The following is a 22086-nucleotide window of genomic DNA, read 5'->3' on the forward strand; positions in this document are numbered from 1 at the left end:
AAAACAAGAGTTTTGTAATTCTGGAATCAACAGACTTCTCTTCACTCGTCATAGACCTCTCAAACCTTCCTCTGCTGCTTCTTTTACACTTTTGACTACTGGCTGGGATATGTGAGAATTATCCAACAAGGAATAAAAAATATATAAAAGTCATATCTAATTTAGTTTGAGTAATATGATCACTCTCCGCTACATTTGATCTATCAAAAGATACATAACTGTCTCAAACTTTCAGCTTAACAATGTGATACCCTCGGAGTCCAGCCCAAACTGCCAATGCCAGGTCTTCCCTGAACCGGAAACAAGCATCCTGGGACTGGTTTCTGGGTAACACCCTTCATCAGCCAGGCTAGGATGAATCCAGTGGCAAAGTGGGCAAAGGAACCATGTCTGGAGATACCCGGCAAACTTAGGGAGAACAAAGCAAACACAAGGAGATGATGGACCGAGTGTTGAAACTTTTTAGATAATCACCCCCAGGGCTGTGTGGCCCCCCTCCAGAGGCCAATTATGACCCAAGGACCCCATTTCAGGGGCCCTGGCCCGCCTTATTTTTTGTGGGGGGTGTGTGGCCCCCTCAGGCCATATATGGCCCAGGGGACCCTATCACCTGGCCTTTCCGTTTTTAATTTTTTTTAATACATTTTAATCACGGGGAGGGGGGCCATGTGCCCCCCCAGGCCACTTCTGGCCCAAGGTACCCCATCCCCCGAGGCCTGGCCTCTTCGTTGTGGACCGTGGGGGGAGCCCCAATGCCCCCACAGTCCTGCCGGCTCCCCACTTCCTGCAGGAGCCGTCATTGCTTTTGTACAAAGGGAGCTGCTGACATTCACCTCCCCTTGTGCAAAAGAAAGCCTGCTTTGCCTCATTGAAGCGAGAGCAGGTTTTCCAATGAAGCAAAGTAGAGTTTACTATGGAAGGGTCGGAGCCCTGCTCCTGCCCTGCCACAGCAAACATCAATGTCCCCGGAGTGGGCACCCAAGGACAGTGCAGGAGCTGGCCCTGGGGGGTGGCAGTCCCCAGGGCCATCAAGGGCTCCAGGAGGGGGGAAGTGTGGCCCCTCTCCCATCTATTTAAAGCCCCTGGAAGGTGGAGGTGCCAGGGGCCTGGGGATCCATAACGGACACCCGTATTTACATACAGAGTGCCCTGGGGCTTGGGGGGGGGGGCGCAAAGCCCCTGCCCTTATTTGAATAAAGCCCTGGGGAGGTGGCGGTCCTTGGGGCTGCGGGACGACCGGCTGCCCAGCGAATAAATAATTAAGCTCTGGGGAGGTGGTGGTCCCCAATGCTTTCGGGGCCCCGCGGGCCCCCACAAATCAATTTGGCATTGCCCCGGGACCAGCCCCACCCAGGGGCTTAAAAAAAAAACACGGAAGATTGCGCTTCATTTAAAAAAAAATGCGTCCAGATTTGCGCACCCAACACTAATTTAGACGTTTTTTGGCCTGGGGGGTCCTTTTGACACCCCTGAGCAGGCCTAGGGGGTCGGAGTGTTTCTACCCTGCCCCCTTTTCTTGTTTTTCACCTTTGTTTAACTGTCAATTAGAATGAAGCTCATGCTCGGGAGGAGTCGTAACACCTCCTCGGTGCTCAGATATCAATATTTTTCATTTTAGAGTTTCCCAGCAACTACTAAACGGATGTACACCATTTACCAAAAGTGTGCTTTCTGGCCTAAGAGCTAAATTTTTGGCAAAGTTGGTGTAATTCTGTTCAGCATTTCGGGCTGTAGCCGTTTCTAAAGTACCTTATGGAAATTACCATGGGGAAAATGAGTTTTGGGACCCCCCTTTTTTCTCAGCCCTGGCTTGACTAATCACTCTCGAAACTTTCAAGTTCAATGATGTCATCAGTGATGTCACCGACCATGTCATGAGTGATGTAATATGTGACATCATCAGCAGTGCATTGCGGGCGCGCAAGATATAGTTAGCTCAACTAACTATAACAGGCGAATTTCTCTGGTTTTCTATGAGTCAAATGTCCAACTACCTATAACATCCCAGAAACCTATGTTTTTTTTGTGAATTTCAAAGGTTTTTTAAATGCTATTTTCTAACTATAACGTCTGTAAAACCTATAGTTTTTTCACAAAATTTTGAAGCTTTTTTAAATGTTAATTTCATATTTTAATATTTATAAAACGTATAGGTTTTCTAATTTAAAAAAAAATATTTTGGAACTCTATTATCGTTTATTTTTTAACTTTAAATATTTTGAAATGTTTTATATCTTCCCCAAAAATATGTATATCTTCTTTTTCTTTTTTTAAACTGCAGTCCAATACCAGTAGTGTACCAAGCTCCATCACCAGATGAATCCTATCGACCATGTTGCTAAACTCCATAATGATGCGCATTTTGTATCCGACGGGTTCGTGGCACCGCCTCCCGAGTAACATCATACACGTATGAGGTCGCGCCAGCTGCTACTTTAGTATCCGATGGGTACGCAGTACCAAGCCACACGTCACGTCATGTACATATGGGGTCGCGCCCGCTGCGAGTTGCGTATGCGACGAGCGCACGCTGCCAGGGCCTGTGTTATGTCATAGACATATGGTGTCGCGCCGGGTATGCCATTCCAAGCAATAATCTAAAATGTTTTAAACATTTATATATTTCTAACTGTAATAAACTTATATTATGATAAATACATTTTCTCAAAATCGCATTGGTGCGGCCTCCTTGCTTGCTCGGTGTGAGATTGCCATGTGACCTTAAAAAAAACATTTGATTAGTTCATACCTTTCCCCATTGTAACAGTTGGAGGACCCCAACCATTTTAATCATTCTCTCTACAGCATTTGATGAGACATACCCCTTCTGCTTAGAGAGCTTTTTTTAAAAGTTTTTTTTCTGTGTACACATATCTTATACTACACACAACATCACCGATCATCTTGAACAATATTCATGGTCTGTACATTAGCCTTCCACGTGTGATGGCAATGCATCTGAAACGTTACATTAAAACAAATGTGTGTTACACGATGCCCCTGGTGTGTATCTGTGTGTGCGCATTATTGTGCTGCCTTTTGGCCTGGGTATTGGTTGCTTGAAGGGGTATCATCAGCCACGGGCAGAGTGCACATCCTAGATCACATATGACAAACAGTAAAGAGTAATATGTAGATTTGTTTTGTAGTATGCTCTGTTGTCAGGGTTTACCAGTAGAGTAGTGTGCCATATGTGAGACTTTCAGATTCACGTTTGACATGCATTTCTTGACTGTAATGAGCGTTATCACTATGTATGACATAGCCTCACTGCTGATCCTTTCTCCATCCGAGCACATTCACATGTGTGCGCTTCACAATAGCAACACTTTTAATAATACCGCACACCATTGACATGCGTGTTTGTGCATATTCACAACCTTGACAACAACATGTGATGTTGTCCATTCAATGTTTTCGAACAACAACTCATTAGCGATAGTTGCCGCCCTCCTGGTACATGCTAAATTAATGTAAATTGCGTATTGTGCGACGTCAAAACTGCAACAGGAATACACACATAAAAAAACTTCCTGGCAAGGCAGGAACAGAACTACGCCCAGGTCCCTGGAATAATTATTAACACACCTACGCTGGCCTGGCGTACGCATGCTCAACCCACTTTGCGTACGTATAAATAGGATGACTATGACACCACATGTTCCAGTTCTTCCACACTGCCTCAGGTGATATGGCCGCATTCACCTCGCATATCACAATGCGCACTAAAAAACAGGAATCCATGAGGTGTACACCATCCTGGCAATGAAAACACCATCTGAATTGTGAATGCTGCTGACCGTAGTGTTTGGACACACAACAATGACAGCAGGTGAGCAGTGGGGGCTGGGTGCCTAGGGGCTGCAATTGAGAGCAGTGCTGCAGTGGTGGTGGGGTGCATCAGCCTGGGTGCCAGGTGTGAACAAGTGATGTTGCCGTGCGTAACGATGTGATCTCTCACCTCATTCAGTCACATATCTGTCTCATTTTAAGGACCTGCTGGACCGTACTGTAGGCCTAAGCCAGTAGGCACCGCAGCTCCACAGACACGTGGCGTAGACTTTTGCAACACTGTAGTGAGCTAATTACTAAGTGTACATGCACACAGGCTTGCACCACTGCATTACATGCGCACATTATGCTCCTAGCATGCGCTCTGTTCCTTTGTATGTAAACTTTGACATAACATTTTATTATTTAACCTTGTCTATTCTCGTACTCTCCAACTCCTCTTTGAACCACGATTACCACTAACGGTTGGTAGATCATACTTTGAGAAGGAAGGATGCACTCAACTGGTGTTCTCTATTAAGCTTTGGACACACAGGTGGTGGCAGGTGAGCAGTGAAGCCTCGGTGCGCAGGAGCTGCAATGCGATGTTGCCATAGAATATAATGTAATCTCTGGCCTCATTTATATCTGTTTCATTTTAAAGACTTGCTGGACCGCACTCTTTCTCGCATACCCCAGCGTCCTAGACACACGGGTGACAGGAGGTAAACAGTGAGGGCTGGGTGCAGTAGGCTGACACCTTTTTTCCTCCTTCCTCTGTTCTTTTGACTCTCCCTCCCCTTCTCCCTTCCACCGACTCCCTTTCTGTCCCATTCTCACTATCTTCCTTTCATTCTGACTACCTTTCTTTTTCTCTTGGACGTGGCACACATACTTATGTTTCTTTTTTGTCTTGCAGGTTTTGTACGCTGCTTCTGGAGGAGTCCCACCCACTTATTTTATGTTATACTGTTGTTTGTTCGAATAAAGTTGTGTTTCCATTTATTCTTTTTCTGACAACACTTGTCTGCAGTTTATTCTGAAAATCTGCAGTTGATAGGAGGTTATGAGAGATAACATTTGAAATTTTGCAGTGCACCTACCAAATATAAACCAACAGACTATTACATAAATCAAGCCTGCATAATTCCACAACTGCAAGTGTTCTATGAGTGTATCACTTTATAACAACATGAATTCTGCCTGTGTGATTACAGCACCAATAAGGCACTGCATAAGGCACCGCGGCTTCAGGGACTGGTGAGGCCCACCCTGGAAATTTAAGTAAAGCCCCGGAGGGTGGCGATCCCCGGACTTGAGTTGGCCTCGAAGCCCCCTGAACAATTAGTAAACAATACCCGGGAACGTGGCGATCCCTTAGGCTACGAAATGTCTCTGTGCCCTCCCACGCCTAATTTACATGTGAGATTAAGGTCTCCAGTGCTGCAGAGAGCCTGCAATATAATATTAGTATTGGCCTTAGAACATTACCAACCAGGGGGCTCATATAAATGAACGGGTGAGACCCGCTTAATTTTTTTTTCCATCTTCACCATCCGGATCTGCTCTATTAAAGCGATACGAGGTTTTCCTTCTCTCGCTTCAACGAGGTAAACAAGTATTTGCTATCACAGGGTGGTAGTCATGCACCCACCCAGTAATAGCAAACATAAATGTCCTGCAGATGCACACCCTGGGACATTGTATGAGCTGATCCTTGGAGGTAGCGCTCCCTAGAACCATGATGCATTAGTTACTACATAACTACTGAATTAGTATAAACGCATACTAACACTACTTGCACACCTGTAGTACAGCGACCAGAGTGTAGTGAAGAGGCAGAGGAAGCCCAAAATCTAAAAATATAAATCCTACAAGAGGTCATATGACATAGTTTAATGAGCCGACAACCCCGGGATGAGTAAAACCAGCTTCACCAAGAAAATAGTTCTTCAGCACAACAAGAGCAAGCTTGAAATATTGGTGAGTCCTGCCTTCTTTTTACCTTCTCCCACTTGTTGCCAAATTTATGTAGTGAAGAGGCAGACAGCAGTGGATCTGATAAGTGGATTTATTGTAGGAAAACAAGACAGCTTCAACAGCCACCAACAGGAGCAGACAGCAAGGCAACCGCCCTACATATTAACACTACATACTTGCATTCTAGTAGCATTCCATACTAACATTTTACTATGACTTACATTGGGATACTACACAGGGCCCATGACTTTCAGGCAATGAGCTCATGGTTTCATCCACGAGTCCTGAGAATGGTAGGGGTGAGTAGTTCGCTTCCCACTCCCTTTATTGTATAAACGTAAACTAACACTATTTCCACAGGTATGCTACACCGCCCAGAGCACATCACTTTACAGCAATGGGCACACGATTTAGGCTCACGGTTTAATTCCCGCGTCTTCAGACCAGTAGGGGTGAGTAGTTCGCTTCGCACTCCCTGTATAGTATAAACACGTACTAACCCTACTTACACAGTTATACTACAGCCGCCAGTATGCTACAGCACCCAGAGCCCATCACTTTACAGCAATCAGCTCGGTTTGATCTCCGAGTCTTCGCACCAGTACGCGTGAGTACTTAATTTCTGGTATAGTATAAATGCCCGGTAGGGGTCAGTGGTTCGCTTCCCACTCCCTGTATGGTATAAACGCCTACTAACACTACTTGCACAGTTATGCTACAAAGACCAGAGCACATCACTTTACAGGTATGAGGTCACGGTTTAGGGTCTCGGTTTCATACCCGAGTGTAGCAGCATCTCATCTCAGCACCATGTAATTCTGAGCAACACTGCACTTTCACACCGGTAGAGTGACTACTTCCCTTCGCACTCCCCCACAATGGTTAGAGTGCTCCTATCCTCCTCTTTCCTCCTCTTTTTTGACCTTTCTTCCCCTTACTCATTTCAACAAAATCACAAAATGGCTTGCAACACTTCTTAGTTGCAACCGCTCACACCACTCGCAGCCAATAAGCAGCAAGCTCATGCTTGTAACGCCTCAGCCAATCAGATGGCAAAATTCCCAAACATAAATATCTGTAGATTTCGATATTTCTCCAAAAGTACTGAACGTATTTACACCAAATAAACAAAAGCGTGCTTTCTAACCCAGACCCTTCTCCCAGGCAAATTTGGGGTAATTCCGTTCAACCGTTCGACCTGTAGCATTGTCTAAAGTTTTCTATGGAAATTGCATTGAGAAAGCACATTTTGGGATCCCCCTTTTTTTATTAGCCCCCCTTGACAAATCACCCCCAAACTTTAAACACAGGACCTAATACGTACAAAGAATTAGTTTGGAAAATGTCATGAAGATTCATCAAACAACACTAAAGTTATAAGCAAAACAGAAAATGCTCTTCCTATGGAAACTTGGTCCTAGCTATTATTGCTACCTACTGGCTACCTCCAATTGGATATATATATATAAAATGCAGCACCTGGAAAATCAAACAGCGAGACAAAACCACGAAAAGGACGCTGGAACAAAAAAGCGGCGAAGACACAGGGACAACCTCCTGCTCAGTAATTAATCTTACCTCATTAAAACTAACCAACAAAGACAATAAAATCCTTAGCCTTGGACTTACTTTCTGTCCACCAAGTAATTTCAATTATGCAGATGTAAGGATGGATGTGTTTAGATACATCAGGAAGTTAAAATTGAGAAAACATTTCAAGCTGCAATCAGCTTCAACAAAGAAAAAAGTTGAAATTCCTAATAGCCCTACACTCTTGGAAGCTGGTGATCGCACGGGATTTGAAGAAATTTGGGCATTACATGAGGAAATATGCCCATCTAGGTTGATACCATTGGTTACATCTAGAATCGATCAAGCCATATGTGATACTCCTTTTAAGCCTAAATCGATTTTTTTACCAACTATGACACATGATAACTTGGATGTCTATCAAGAACTCATTACGAGAGATCTTAAGAAATTGTACATACCTACCAACAGGAAACACTCAGTGGTCAACAAAATGAATCAAAGCTATAACAATTTGATAAAAAAGCTGGAATCAAATAATAACATCATTGTCCGCCAGGCGGACAAGGGCGGAAATGTAGTTTTATGGCCACGTAGTATGTATATCGAGGAGGCCGAATCCCAATTGAAGGACCAATCATGTTACAAAAGGAGTAATTTCTCGTCGATTAGACTCTCTTGGCAGGATCAGAACTCCAAACTGGTTGCGTGGAGAAGCGGCAACCTAATTTCAAAAGAGGAATTTGGCTATTTAAATAAGGAATTTCCTGTTATACCATCGTTCTATCTACTTCCTAAGGTCCACAAGAGTATGGACAAACCACCAGGGCGCCCAATAATCTCCGCCATAAACAGTTCAACTGAGAACATTTCAACTTACATTGACTATTTTTTACAAGACAGTGTCAAGAATTTGAGATCCTATGTACAGGATTCTTCAGACTTTGTGCGCAAATTGAAAAACACCACATGGAATTCAGACTGTTTACTCATTACATTAGACGTAACATCTCTATATACGTCGATACGCCACAATGATGGAATAAGAGCTGTCACCCATTACCTAAATCAACGGGCGATTAATTTCTCCGCCCATAACACTATGTTGATCTCCATGATTAAAATATGTCTGGAGCAAAACTTTTTCCTATTTAACAATCAAGTGTACCAACAGGTCAGAGGGGTGGCCATGGGGGCCTGTCTTTCTCCCAGCCTAGTGTGCTTGCACATGGGCTGGTGGGAGGAACAGGTCCTCATGGGGCAACATCGTGATACCATGCAAAATCATGTACCATTATATTTGAGATACATAGATGACCTTTTTTTGATTTGGCAGGGTTCTTTGGATGATGCAGTTTCTTTTGTGGCTAAATTGAACAAAAATGATTTAAACTTAGGATTCACATATACAATTAGCACCTCGTCAATTTGTTTTCTCGACCTGGAGGTATACATTGAATCCGGAGAGTTAGCTACAAGGCTATACAGAAAGCCTACAGCAGGCAATACGGTCCTGCATGCAGCCAGCCAGCATCCACATCATTTGATACGTAGTATCCTTTTGGTGAGATGCTGCGCATTAAAAGAATATGCAGTACTGAGGTCGAGTGTACTAAAGCTCAGGAAGAGAGCAAATTGCGCTTCCTAGCCAGGGGGTATTCAGCCAATGTTTTACAACAGGCAATTGACTGTGCGAATAACATATCCAGAGATCAGGCACTATTACCTAAGACACTCCCCAATCCGACTGATATGGTCTCAACATCAGGCTCTCCTAGGTTAATTGTCACCTATAGCCAACAGCATAAGGAAACTAGTAAAATCTTTTCTCGTAATTGGAACCTGGTGACAGGGGATCCTGTGATCGGGGATACAGTTGGCAGAAAACCAGAATTTTCCTTTAGAAAATCTATCTCCATGGGGGACAAACTAGTGAAGAATTATCTTGAACAGCCAATTCCTGAAACGTTTATGGCTTTGAGGAAGTGGTTCAAAAAATGTTTGAGCTGTAAAGCATGCAAACAAGGCTGTAATAAGACCCAATATTTGACACCCTTCAAAGATATTCCTGTGCCTATATCTAAACAACTCACCTGCAAAACAGAATTTGCAGTTTATGTGTTGCAGTGTCCTTGTGAGCTCCGATATGTGGGGAATACTCGACTGCCGGCTCACAAGCGAATACTGCAGCACATAAGAGCTATTAACATCAAAGACCAGTCTTATCCGGTGGCACGCCACTTTGAAAGTGTACACAACAGTGACCCTAAATATTTATTGTATTATATCATAGACTGTGTAATGCCATTAAAACGAGGGGGTGACAGAGATGCACGATTGCGGTTGCTCGAGACTCGTTACATATTAGAACTAGACAGCCGTACCCCTAGGGGCCTCAATGCAAGTGAGGATCTCTACACATGTTTATGATTTCTGCGAAAAATATTAGCAATATTTTCGATATAGGATCACTGAGGTTAGTAAGACACTGGCCTATATAGAATGGCTGCCAACTGAAAAATACCCTGCAATGTAAATTCAATTTTCTATGTATATTTGTATATTTGACCTTTGCTTTTCTGTCATCTGGTTGATTATTGGCTTTTTCTTCTTTTTTATATAACTATTTGATAAAAGGAGGGGCTCCTCATTTCTGGAGATATAGAATCAAATATATAACATTAGAATTAAGTAAAGAAGAAGAGGGTCAAATGAGAAAAGAGAGAGAGAAAAAAACTTGTTTTTAGAAATTGTAATAAGCACTTTTGCACTTATTTTATAATTTTGCACTATACTAAAATAGCTGCTCTTTGTCACAATGTGAGTTATTCTGAGGGCAACCTTAAAATTGGTACATGTACTCTTTGATCCCCACTTGGGGTTTATTCATACATGAGTTTTGTATATTGAAATGAAACAGTAGGTCTCTAATGAATTGGGCGTTCTATATCTCTATGGGAATTTATATATTTATACAATCTAGTAGATTGAAATATATAACCATTAATTATGTTTTTTACATTTTCTATCAAAGTGTATTGCTTGATATGAATTATTGGAGATTTTGAGACCTAACTCACTTTGAGTTTTATTTTTAGACTAAATATGGGGAAAATGATGAAATTATTTCTTCAACCCGATGTGTTGTTCCCAGTCTTTCCTTCATTTCATGTGATTTAAAACTTGTGATGTATATGGAGTATGTACCATGAGTCCGCCCTCTGTTTTGACTATTTATAACTGACCTGTGACCTAGCAATCACATCATGTGATCAAGACTGTGGACACAGTCGAAACGCGTCATGGCGGCTTGTTAAGCTTTAACTTGCACAAATAAAGACACCTTGAATTTGGCACCAGACCTGGGCTCCATTCTTCGTCATTTATCAGATTTCCAAAACTTCAGATCGGTGACGCTGTCGGCGTCTGGCGAGTATCTGTTCATATATATATATATATATATATATATATATATATATATATATATATATCCCCTTCGCTGCGGCGGCAATTCCGCCGCAGCGCTAGGGGGGAGGGGGGCTGAGCGGCGCTCGCATGCTCGTGTCGGAGCCGCTCTGTCACGAGCCGCGGTTGCGCTGTGCTCATGGCGGAGCGGTTCCGTCATGGCCCCGCCCGCTCAATGGAACGTCCAGCGCAGGCGCAGAATTCGCACCACACAGGCGCGCAGAGCGGGCCATGACGGAACCGCTCCATCATGAGCACAGCTCAACCGAGGCTCATGACGGATCGGCTCCGCGCATGAGCATGGAAATAGTTATATATATATATATATATATATATATATATATATATAAATCTGCTCTCTCTTCCAAACAGGAAAGCAGATTGCTTTTCCACAGGGGGAGCAGCATGTTAGCTGCTCCCCATGTGGAAAAACAATGTCGGCTCCCGCAGGAGGCGGGGTGCCGGCTGGGACTGTGGGGGGATTGGGGACCCTCCACGGCCCCCAACGGAGAGGGCAGCCCCGGGGGATGGGGTCCCCGGGGCAAGTAGTGGCCCGGGAGGGGGGGCCACACGGCCCCCCTCCTCAAAAAAAAATTAACAAAAGAAACGGCCCCAGGGGATGGGGTCCCCGGGCCACAACTGGCCACAGGAGGGGGACAAGGCAGCCCCCCTCCAAAATAATAATTTTTTAAAAAAGGGCCATGCCCCGGGGGATGGAGTCCCGGGGGCAAATTATGGCCTTGAAGGGGGGCCACGCGGCCCCACTCCCATTTTTTTTTTTTTTTATTAAAAATGTTGGGCAGGCCATGAGGGATGGGGTCCCCAGGGCCAATAAATTAGAAAAAGAAGGGGCTACACAGCCCCCTTCTTTAAAAAAAAACTTTTAAAAAATAGGATCGGGCTGGAGGCCACGCCCCCTCCTTGCACCACTCTGCAAATGCGCCCCCTGGTGAACGAATTCACCTTGAATACTGCGGGGTCCCTGGGGGCCAACTAGCCCACCAGGAACCTCCAGTATGCGCCAGGGGGCTGCTTCGCAGAGAGGTGTTCTGAGGCCACGCCCCTTTTTACACCTCTCTGCAACACAGCTCTGTGGCGCGAACTGGAGGTACCAGGTTGGCTAGTTGGCCACCAGGTGACCTCAGGAATCAAGGGGAACTAATCTCTCAACTTAAATCACGACACGGGGCGCGTTTGCACAGTGGTGAAGGTAGGGGGTGGGGCCTGAGGTGATATGTGTGCAAACACGCCGTGTGGCACGTTTAAGTTGCGGTAATTAATTCCCCATGAGTCCTGTTGGTCCCTGGGGACCAACTAGCCCACCAGCTACCTCCAATAAGGGCCAGAGAGCTGTGTTGCAGAGTGTTGAAAAAAGGGGCATGGCATCTGAACACCTCTCTGCAACGCAGTTTCTGCCGCATACTGGAGGTACCTGGTGGGCTAGTTGGCCCCCAGGGGTCCGCAGGATTGAAGAGGAATTAATTCCTCAACTTAAAACACACCACAAGGCGTGATTGCACACATATCACCTCAGACCCTGCCCCCTTACTTCACCATTGTACAAATATTCCTCTAAAATCAGCCCAACTACGAATTCCGATTTACTTGCCTGTTATCAGGAGAGAACCCAGTGCTGCATCTTTTAGCCCAGCACTGACCCTGAAAAGTAATTCTAAGTGTACTTACTAGTAGCTTGTATTTCCTTCCATAGGAATCCATTGTGTGGCTTTTACCAGAAAAGTTTAAAAGTGTTGATTTTTGAAACGTACAAATATTTCTCTAATATCAGCTGATCTACGAATTCCGATTTACTCACCTGTTATCAGGAAAGAACATAGTGCTGCATCTTTTAGCCCAGCACTGACCCTGAAAAGTCATTCTAACCATATTTACCAGTAACTTGTATTTCCTTCCATAGGAATCCATTGTCTGGTTTTCACCGGAAAAGTTTCTAAGTGTCTATTTTCAAAAACTGAAAATATTCTTTAAAAATTGCCTGTATGACTTAAACGCATTCTTTCAACTGTTTACAGGAGATGCAGCAGTGCTGGATCCAGGATCCACCACTGAGTAAGAAAAGGTAACGATAGCACGACTTACTTGATAAGTGAATTTCCTTCCATAGGGTATCATTGACTGGTTTCACTTGGAAATTCTTCTAAGTTATGTTATGTTATGTTATGGGTAGTTTTGTAGCGCGCTCATTTACTCTGGAGTATCCTGGTGCAAGGAGAGAGAGATGTGAAGAGGCAGACACTACTGATAGAGGAGAGAGAATTTAAAGCGTAATTTTGAAAAGATGGGTTTTGAGTGCTTTTTTAAAGAGATTAAAATTCTGATTGGCAAGAAGAGCCAGAGGTAAGGAATTCAAGGCCACGGCTGCTTTCACAGCAATAGAGTGTCCACCAAGGCGGGTTCATTTGAAACGTGGAACAACCACCCTGTATTGAGTGGCAGAACGGAGGGGGCGGGTAGGAAGATACAGGGAAAAACATTTTCTCAGGTAACGTGGGCCCTGATCATAGATGGCTCTGTGGGCAAAAGTAAGGGTCTTAAATTTAATCCGTTGAGTGACTGGAAGCCAGTGCAGGCTGCGCAGATGGTGGCGGATGCTAGCCTTCCTTGAGATGTTAAAAAGGAGTCTGGCTGCCGCATTTTGTATTATCTGAAGGCGGTTAGTCAGGTATGGCGGGATGCCGATGAACAGGGCATTAGCGTAGTCAAGGCGAGAGAGAATGAGAGCTCTCATCACTGTTTCTCTCGCCGCTCTGGGAAGCAGAGGAAAAAATTTGCGGAGAGGTTTAAGAATACCAAAGCAACCGCAAGTGAGTTTCTTAATATGTTTCTCAATTTTTAAATCTTCCCCGAACCACACCCCCAGGTTTATAGCCGGATTGCAAACGGAGCTGGGAGGTGGAATGTCCGAAGGCCACAGGGATTCTCTGAAATTTGGGGGGAACTGCCCATAGGATAAAATTTCAGATTTGTCTTCATTGCACTTTAGCTGGGCAGAAGCCAGCCAATTGAAGACTGATTTAAGACAGGTCCGGGCAGATGAAGTGTTCAGATCCGTGGCCGACCAAGTAAACAGTAGCTGCGTGTCATCAGCGTAGGCTATTATTTTAGCGTCCAGTTTTTCGGCCAGGAAAATCAGAGGGGTCAGGTAGATATTAAACAATAACGGACTTAAAATCGACCCCTGAGGCACCCCGGTGGAAAGAAGCTGAGCCGAGGACGAAAAGGGGGTAGCCATACCTGCTGAGTCCGGTTGTGGAGGAATGAAGTCAGCCACTAAACCGGTAATGCCAATGGATGAGAGACGGGTGAGGAGAAGCTGATGAGGAACCGTATCGAAAGCAGCAGAGAGGTCTAACAATATTAGAGCTGCTCTGCCGCCCGCGTCCAGACACTCCCTAATGGCCTCAGACATTTCCACCAATGCAGATTCCGTGCTGTAAGCCGCGCGGAAACCAGATTGTGCAGGGTGGAGGGCATGAGAGGTTTCAACAAAGGCGTTCAATTGGCGGAAAGCAATCTTCTCGCATACCTTGGCCAATACAGGCAACAGGGAGATTGGCCGATAGTTAGCTGGCACTGCCGGATCTAAGCCCGATTTCTTCAGCAGTGGCAGAAGTTTAGCCTGCTTCCAGCAATCGGGGACTGTCGCCATCCTAAAGGAGAGACTAATGATTTTGGTGACCTCATGACAAAGCACCTCCGCCACCCCTCCAAGAACGCGTGCGGGACAGGGGTCAATAGGTGATCCAGATTTCATAGATTTTAAAACTGCTAGGGTATCGACTTCGGAGGGTGGGGAAAGTTCCCTGAAGACGTCATTGGTGGAAGAGCAAGGTGGGGGGTGTGCAAGGGTTGGAAAATTCTGACAGAGACAGGCAGTGCGCAGACTAGCCTGGATCCCTGCTATTTTATTTACAAAATATTAGGACAAATCCTCACACCAATGTGCAGAGGATGGCACTATTGGTTGCTCGGCGCAGGGGGAAAGAAAGCTGTTGACAATAGCAAAGATTTCCCTACTGTTATTATTGGCCTTAGTGACCCTACCCGCATAGTAGTCACTCTTAGCCGTCCTAATCCTGGCATAATACTCCCTCCGAGCCGCACTAAGTGTGGAGCTTTGGACTTTAAAATATTCCTATAAAATCAGCAGAACTATGAATTCCGATTTACTCACCTGTTATCAGGAGAGACCTCAGTGTTGCATCTTTGAGCCCAGTACTAATTATGAAAAGTAATTCTAACCGTACTTACCAGTAACTTGAATTTCCTTCCATAGGCTAACATTGACTGGTTTCTCTTGGAAATTCTTTAAAGCTTGGAGATTTGGAACTTTAAAATATTCACCTAAAATCATCCGAACAACGAATTCCAATTTACTCACCTGTTATCAGAAGAGAACCCAGTGCTGCATCTTTTAGCCCTGCACTGACCCTGAAAAGTAATTCTAACCATACTTACCCGTAACTTGTATTTCCTTCCATAGGAATCCATTGTCTGGTTTTCACCAGAAAAGTTTCTAAGTGTCTATTTTCACAAACTAATAGTGTTCATAAAAAATTGACTGTATGACTTAAACACATTCTTTCAACTGTTTACATGAGATGCACCACTGCTGGATCCAGGAACTACCAGTTAGTGAGTAAAAGTGACAATAGCACTACTTACCTGCTAAAGGAATTTCCTGCCATAGGATAATATTGGTGATTCTATGTGAAAAAATCGCTACTGTAACTAAAACGCTTTTACACAACCATTTACAGGAGATGTCCAAGGACTGAATCTAGGATCCAGTCTTGTGGTTAGAAAAGTAATCCATAAAGTAACTAATTGCATTTAACTAGAAATTCACATTGAGGTCAATGTTGCATTGTGTTTGAAATTGTGTTGCCCATTGGAACAACTGTAACTACTGTACTTAAAAGTCTATTGTCTATATACAAAGTATTTAAACTAAAGTAATTCATTCTGAGAAAGTATATTTTGTAATGTAATGTATAATGTAATTATAATGTAATTTAAAAAATAAAATATCTAAAAATAAATAGGTTTTAAAATGTAGTAAATCAGTATCAAAAAAATAAATATAACAATTAATACATTGAAAAATTGTCATTTACAAAACCTTCGAAATTCACTGAAAAAACATAGGTTTCAGGCCTGATATAGTTAGGAATTAGCATTTAAAAAACCTTAGAAATTCTCTGAAAAAAACATAGGTTTTAGGGGTGTTATAGTTAGCTGGACATTTCACTCGTACAAAACCATTGAAATTCCTCCAACATAGTTAGTTGTACTCACTATATCTCGGGCGCCCGCAATCCACTGCTGATGATGTCACATATTACTTCATTCATGACATGGTCAGTGACATCACTGATGACATCTCAAATGACTACACTGATTTATATATATATATACATATATATATATATATATATATATATATATACATATATAAATATATATTCATATTACCTACTGGCGGTCGCCAGTAGGTATATATAGTTAGGATTTTTTCTCTATGGGTTTTTTGAAAATTCTATGTCTAATAACTTTGGCGTTTGTGGACGGAATTGGCTGAAATTTTCAGGAAAATGGCACATTTTGTTTCTGAGCAGCCCCTGAAAATAGGGGGGGGGTTCGTCCAGGGGGGTCGAGAAAAAAGGGGGGTCCCAAAACGTGTTTTTAACATTGAGTTTTCCATAGGGCGGTTGGCCTCACTTTTAGCCGAACGGCTGAATGGATTTGCACGAAACTTGGCAAAATTGTAGGGACTGGTAGCCCGATGTGCCTTTTGTAGGTCTCAATATATGTGCTACAGTGGATTTTGAGAAATTAACGTTTAAAAAAAGATATATATCTGTAACAGCGGACCGGGCAGCGCTCCAGGACGCGTACTTTTCGCGCAACGGAGCTTTGTGAAGCGAAGCTGATTGGTTCTCCGGCGTCTGTCAACATTCCAAACAGTCCGTAGCGGCCGCCATCTTGTCTCTCGGTAGGATCGAGAGACAAGAGGAGGCCAAAGCGAAGGGGCAAATGACCATAAGGGGGAATAGTAGATCCTCGCTGACCCCCTAGGTTTGATGTGGAGGTTTTAAAAAAATAAATAATAATAATAATCGAACGGCTGAATGGATTTGCACGAAACTTGGCAAAATTGTAGGGACTGGTAGCCCGATGTGCCTTTGCTAGGTCTCAATATATGTGCTTCAGTGGATTTTGAGAAATTAACGTTCAAAAAAAGATATATATCTGTAACAGCGCACCGCTTCGCGTACTTTTCGCGTTACGGAGCTTTGCGAAGCGAAGCTGATTGGCTCTCCGGTGTCTGTAAACATTCCAAACAGTCCGTAGCGGCCGCCATCTTGTCTCTCGGTAGGATCGAGAGACAAGAGGAGGCCAAAGCGAAGGGGCAAATGACCATAAGGGGGCATAGTAGATCCTCGCTGACCCCCTAGGTTTGATGTGGAGGTTTTAAAAGGGCCCCGCGGGGCAAAAAAAAAAAATAATAATAATAATCGAACGGCTGAATGGATTTGCACGAAACTTGGTAAAATATTAGGGACTGGTAGCCCGATGTGCCTTTGCTAGGTCTCAATATATGTGCTTCAGTGCATTTTGAGAAATTAACGTTCAAAAACAAGATATATATCTGTAACAGCGCTCCGCTTCGCGGAGATAAAATTATATCTGTATTACCTAGCTGTTGCTAACACCAGTTAGCGACGGCTAGTAGGAGATAGCGACCATCTTGGGCCCCACTTTGCATGTGAGTGATATTTATCACTAATGACATGCAAAGTGGGCATGCCAAGATGTTAGCGACTGGAAACAGTCGCTAACATCGCTATCTCCTATTATCAACTTTTGGAAATATTCGAGATAAGCGCGAATATCTCCAAAAAGTAACAGCTGCCCTGAGCAGTTCTTAGCCATGTTATCCAATGGGAGGTGGATAACATGGCTAAGAGCATTAGCTCGGTAATGCATGAATATCGCTGAGTTTTCAGCGATATTAATGCATTGCGGTCGTTTTTTATCGTATTTGCGATAAACCTTGATAATAGCAAGGTTTATCTGCGATAATTTCTGACGGTAAAAAAATCTTTGCAATGCATCGTTAGGGATAAATATCGCTTAACTTTGGTAATATGCCCCAACGTCTGTTAACGTTCGATTCGAAGGAAATCAGGAAGTGTTGAAAAACATTGTCTGCGCCATCTTGTCTTTTTTCAAATGCCACACTTTTGTCGTGCACGGCAGCCATTTTAGATGCCTTGACCAGACCCACTCTATGCACGCTGTCGATCCTTAGCATGGCTCCCCACCCTCGCAAGCATCTCACCCAGGCAGTGGTCACCCCCGCTCTCTGTCTTATGCATGGGTAATAAACCTCCCCCCATCTGCGCTGCTCTTCCCTGAGAATCACACCCTGTGCCCGCCCGACACCTCCCTTTCGCCCTATTCACTACCGCACCCTCTGACACTCCTTTTCCTCTGTGTCCGATTGTCCAGGCCGGTCCTAGGCTATCAGCTAGCCCTGCAGATGTAGTTTATGGCCACAGCTGTAAAGAATCACCCCTCTTCAAAGGAGTTATAGTAGATCAAGACCCACACTCGATGAGATCCGTCACAGCAGAAGCGTTGCTATTATCTGAAAACCATCCTGTATTGTGATTGGGGAGGGGACCGAGCGTGAAGCGGAAGATTCCAGGGATGACTCTTTGTACATCAAAGTTTTTACAATTATGTGTCACATTAAAAATATATAGCACTCCGACAAAGTAGTAAGATTATAAAACTTTAATAATGTATAAATATATACAAGAAAACAAAAATAGTAATAACATATAAACATTTTTAGGGAAAAACAACAAAGTAGCGGTCGGCTGTGCGAATAGTCCCAACGCAGCACAACGTCCAGATTTCCGGCGTGGGGCGTCGCGGGGGGTGGGTCATCAGTAGCAAACTGTTGTGCGAATAGTTCCAAGGCAGCAGAACGCGCCGAAATCTAGATGACACGAAAGTGATGTCTAGTAAGTTGCCACCCAGCAAATAACGGCGTGGGGCGTCGCGGGGGGTGGGTCATCAGTAGCAAACTGTTGTGCGAATAGTTCCAAGGCAGCAGAACGATGGCACCAAGGTGATGTCCAGTAAGTTGCCGCACTGGTTTTGGTATCCTACAATGCTGCTCCGAATAACGGCGTGTGGCGCCCCGGGGGAGGCGGCGTGAACGGGCCTCTCCAGGTGGAGTGTCATCTGTTGTAGTGGGGCGCCCCTTTACCGTTTCAGTTGCCATTCCGTCCGTTTTTGGTCCACTGTGTCAAAAGCCGCAATTCAGCTGAGTTGCGCCCACTCTTGCGGTGCAGCGATAGGCGGCTGTCACAGGACTCTCAAAATGGCGGCAGGCTCTTTCCTTTTTGGGCCTGGTCCACTGAAATGGCCCTGGGACACCTTGGAAATCGGACGCTTGTCTGCTAGGTCTTGGACCCCATTCTCGAAAGCGTCCCCTCCGCCTTGAGAATTCATCAAAAGTTTTGGGGGCCCCGACTCCTGCAGGCTTCTGGTGGGGAGCGGCTGCCATGATTGCTCGCGGAATGACCACGACGGAGCTACGAGATGGTGGTGCTCTCATGCTGACGCCAGTTTAGTCTGAAACATCCAGAAACAAGGTGGGGCTTTCATCGTTTGGGAAAAAAAAAAAGTTTTCATCCAATGAAAAGTGTTGTTTTTAGGTCATATGATCAAGCCTTCCATCATTAGGAAACCAAAAGTAAAATGAACCAATGAAAAGTTTTATAAACAAGTCACATGACCTGTTATGCGGCATAGGGTATAAAATGCGGAGAAAATACGTTGGCACGTGAGGCGGCGTCAGTAGCGGACCGATGTGCGAATAGGCCGAAGGCAATACAACGCGCCAAGATCCGGATGGCACCGAGGTGGTGTCCAGCAAGTTGCAGCACTGGTGTGGCCATCCTACAATGCTGAAAGTCGGCGTGGGGTGCCCCGTTGGCCTGTGAGTTTGCGTCAGTAGCGGACCGATGTGCGAATAGGCCGAAGGCAGCACAACGCGCCAAGATCCGGATGGCACCGAGGTGGTGTCTAGTAAGTTGTCGCACTTCTGTGGCCATCCTACAATGTTGAAAGTCGGCGTGGGGCGCCCCGTTGGCCTGTGAGATGGCGTCAGTAGCGGACCGATGTGCGAATGGGGCCAAAGGCAGCGCAACAATATTTTCTGATTTGAAGACACCACAAGGCGCTGAGATGCCAAGATCCGGATGGCACCGAGGTGGTGTCTAGCAAGTTGTGGCACTGGTGTGGCCATCGTACAATGGTAAAAGTCGGCGTGGGGCGCCCTGTTGGCCTGTGAGATGGTGTCAGTAGCGGACTGATGTGCGAATGGGGCCAAAGGCAGCGCAACAATATTTTCTGACTGACACCACAAGGCGCTGAGATGCCAAGATCCGGATGGCACCGAGGTGATGTCTAAGTTGCGGACTGATGTGCGAATGGGGCCAAAGGCAGCGTAACAATATTTTTTGTATGGAAGATACCACTAGGCATTGAGATGCCAAGATTCGGATGGCACCGAGGTGATGTCTAGCAAGTTGCTGTACTGGTGTGGTCATCCTACAATGCTGAAACTCGGCGTGGGTCGCCCCATTAGCCTGTGAGATGGCGTCAGTAGCGGACCGATGTGCGAATAGGCCGAAGGCAGCACAACGCGCCAAGATCCGGATGTCACCGTGGTGGTTTCATAGTTGAGAGGCACTTCATCTGCAGTGGGGCGCCGAGATCCGGATGGCACCGAGGTGATGTCTAGCAAGTTGCTGTACTGGTGTGGTCATTCTACAATGCTGAAAGTCGACGTGGGGCGCCCCATTAGCCTGTGAGATGGCGTCAGTAGCGGACTGATGTGCGAATGGGGCCAAAGGCAGCGCAACAATATTTTCTGAAGAGAAGACACCAAAAGGTGCTGACATTCCAAGATCCGGATGGCACCGAGGTGGTGTCTAGCAAGCTATGCAGTTGAGTTGTGTGCGCACTTGCGGCGAATAGGTCGAAGGCAGCATAACAATGTTTTCTGAATAGAAGACACCACAAGGCGTTGAGATTCGGTTACCACCGAGGTGATGTCTATCAAGTTGCCGCACTGGTGTGGCCATCCTACAATACTGCTCCGAATAACGGCGTGGGGTGCCCGAAGGGGGGGGGAGCCGGCGTGAATGGGCCTTCCTAGGTGGAGGCTCGTCTGCTGTAGTGGGGCGCCCCTTTACCGTTTCAGTTGCCATTCAGCTGAGTTTCGGCTGCTCTTGATGCTACAGCGACAGGCGGCTGCAAGAGGACTCTCAAAATGGCGGCCTGTTCTTTGGATTTGGGCCTGGTCCACTAAAATGGCCCTGGGACACCTTAGAACTCTGACGCTCGATTTTTTTTTCCTTTCCTGTACATGCAAAAAAAGGTAAATGCCCGGTACGTTACACGCTTCATCTGCCACGATGAACTCTCCAGAGGAACCGAAAAAAAATATAGTTGTGGTAACTATACCATGCATCGTCATATGGAGAGGTGGCACCAATTAATTATAGTGCTGCATTAAAGAGAGATTTGGAGGAGAACCCCTGACCTGCTAGTACATTCATCAAAGAAGTGGCACTGAGAGCTTCAGAGGCAAGGGAAACGGTCCCAAATATTTAGAAGAACTTTGGAAAGCGCAACGGAGCTTTGTGAAGCGAAGCTGATTGGTTCTCCGGCGTCTGTCAACATTCCAAACAGTCCGTAGCGGCCGCCATCTTGTCTCTCGGTAGGATCGAGAGACAAGAGGAGGCCAAAGCGAAGGGGCAAATGACCATAAGGGGGCATAGTAGATCCTCGCTGACCCCCTAGGTTTGATGTGGAGGTTTTAAAAGGGCCCCGCGGGGCAAAAAAAAAAAATAATAATAATAATCGAACGGCTGAATGGATTTGCACGAAACTTGGTAAAATATTAGGGACTGGTAGCCCGATGTGCCTTTGCTAGGTCTCAATATATGTGCTTCAGTGCATTTTGAGAAATTAACGTTCAAAAACAAGATATATATCTGTAACAGCGCTCCGCTTCGCGGAGATAAAATTATATCTGTATTACCTAGCTGTTGCTAACACCAGTTAGCGACGGCTAGTAGGAGATAGCGACCATCTTGGGCCCCACTTTGCATGTGAGTGATATTTATCACTAATGACATGCAAAGTGGGCATGCCAAGATGTTAGCGACTGGAAACAGTCGCTAACATCGCTATCTCCTATTATCAACTTTTGGAAATATTCGAGATAAG

Source organism: Lissotriton helveticus, chromosome 4_1 (assembly GCF_964261635.1).
Source record: "Lissotriton helveticus chromosome 4_1, aLisHel1.1, whole genome shotgun sequence".
In the NCBI taxonomy this organism is placed as follows: domain Eukaryota; kingdom Metazoa; phylum Chordata; class Amphibia; order Caudata; family Salamandridae; genus Lissotriton; species Lissotriton helveticus.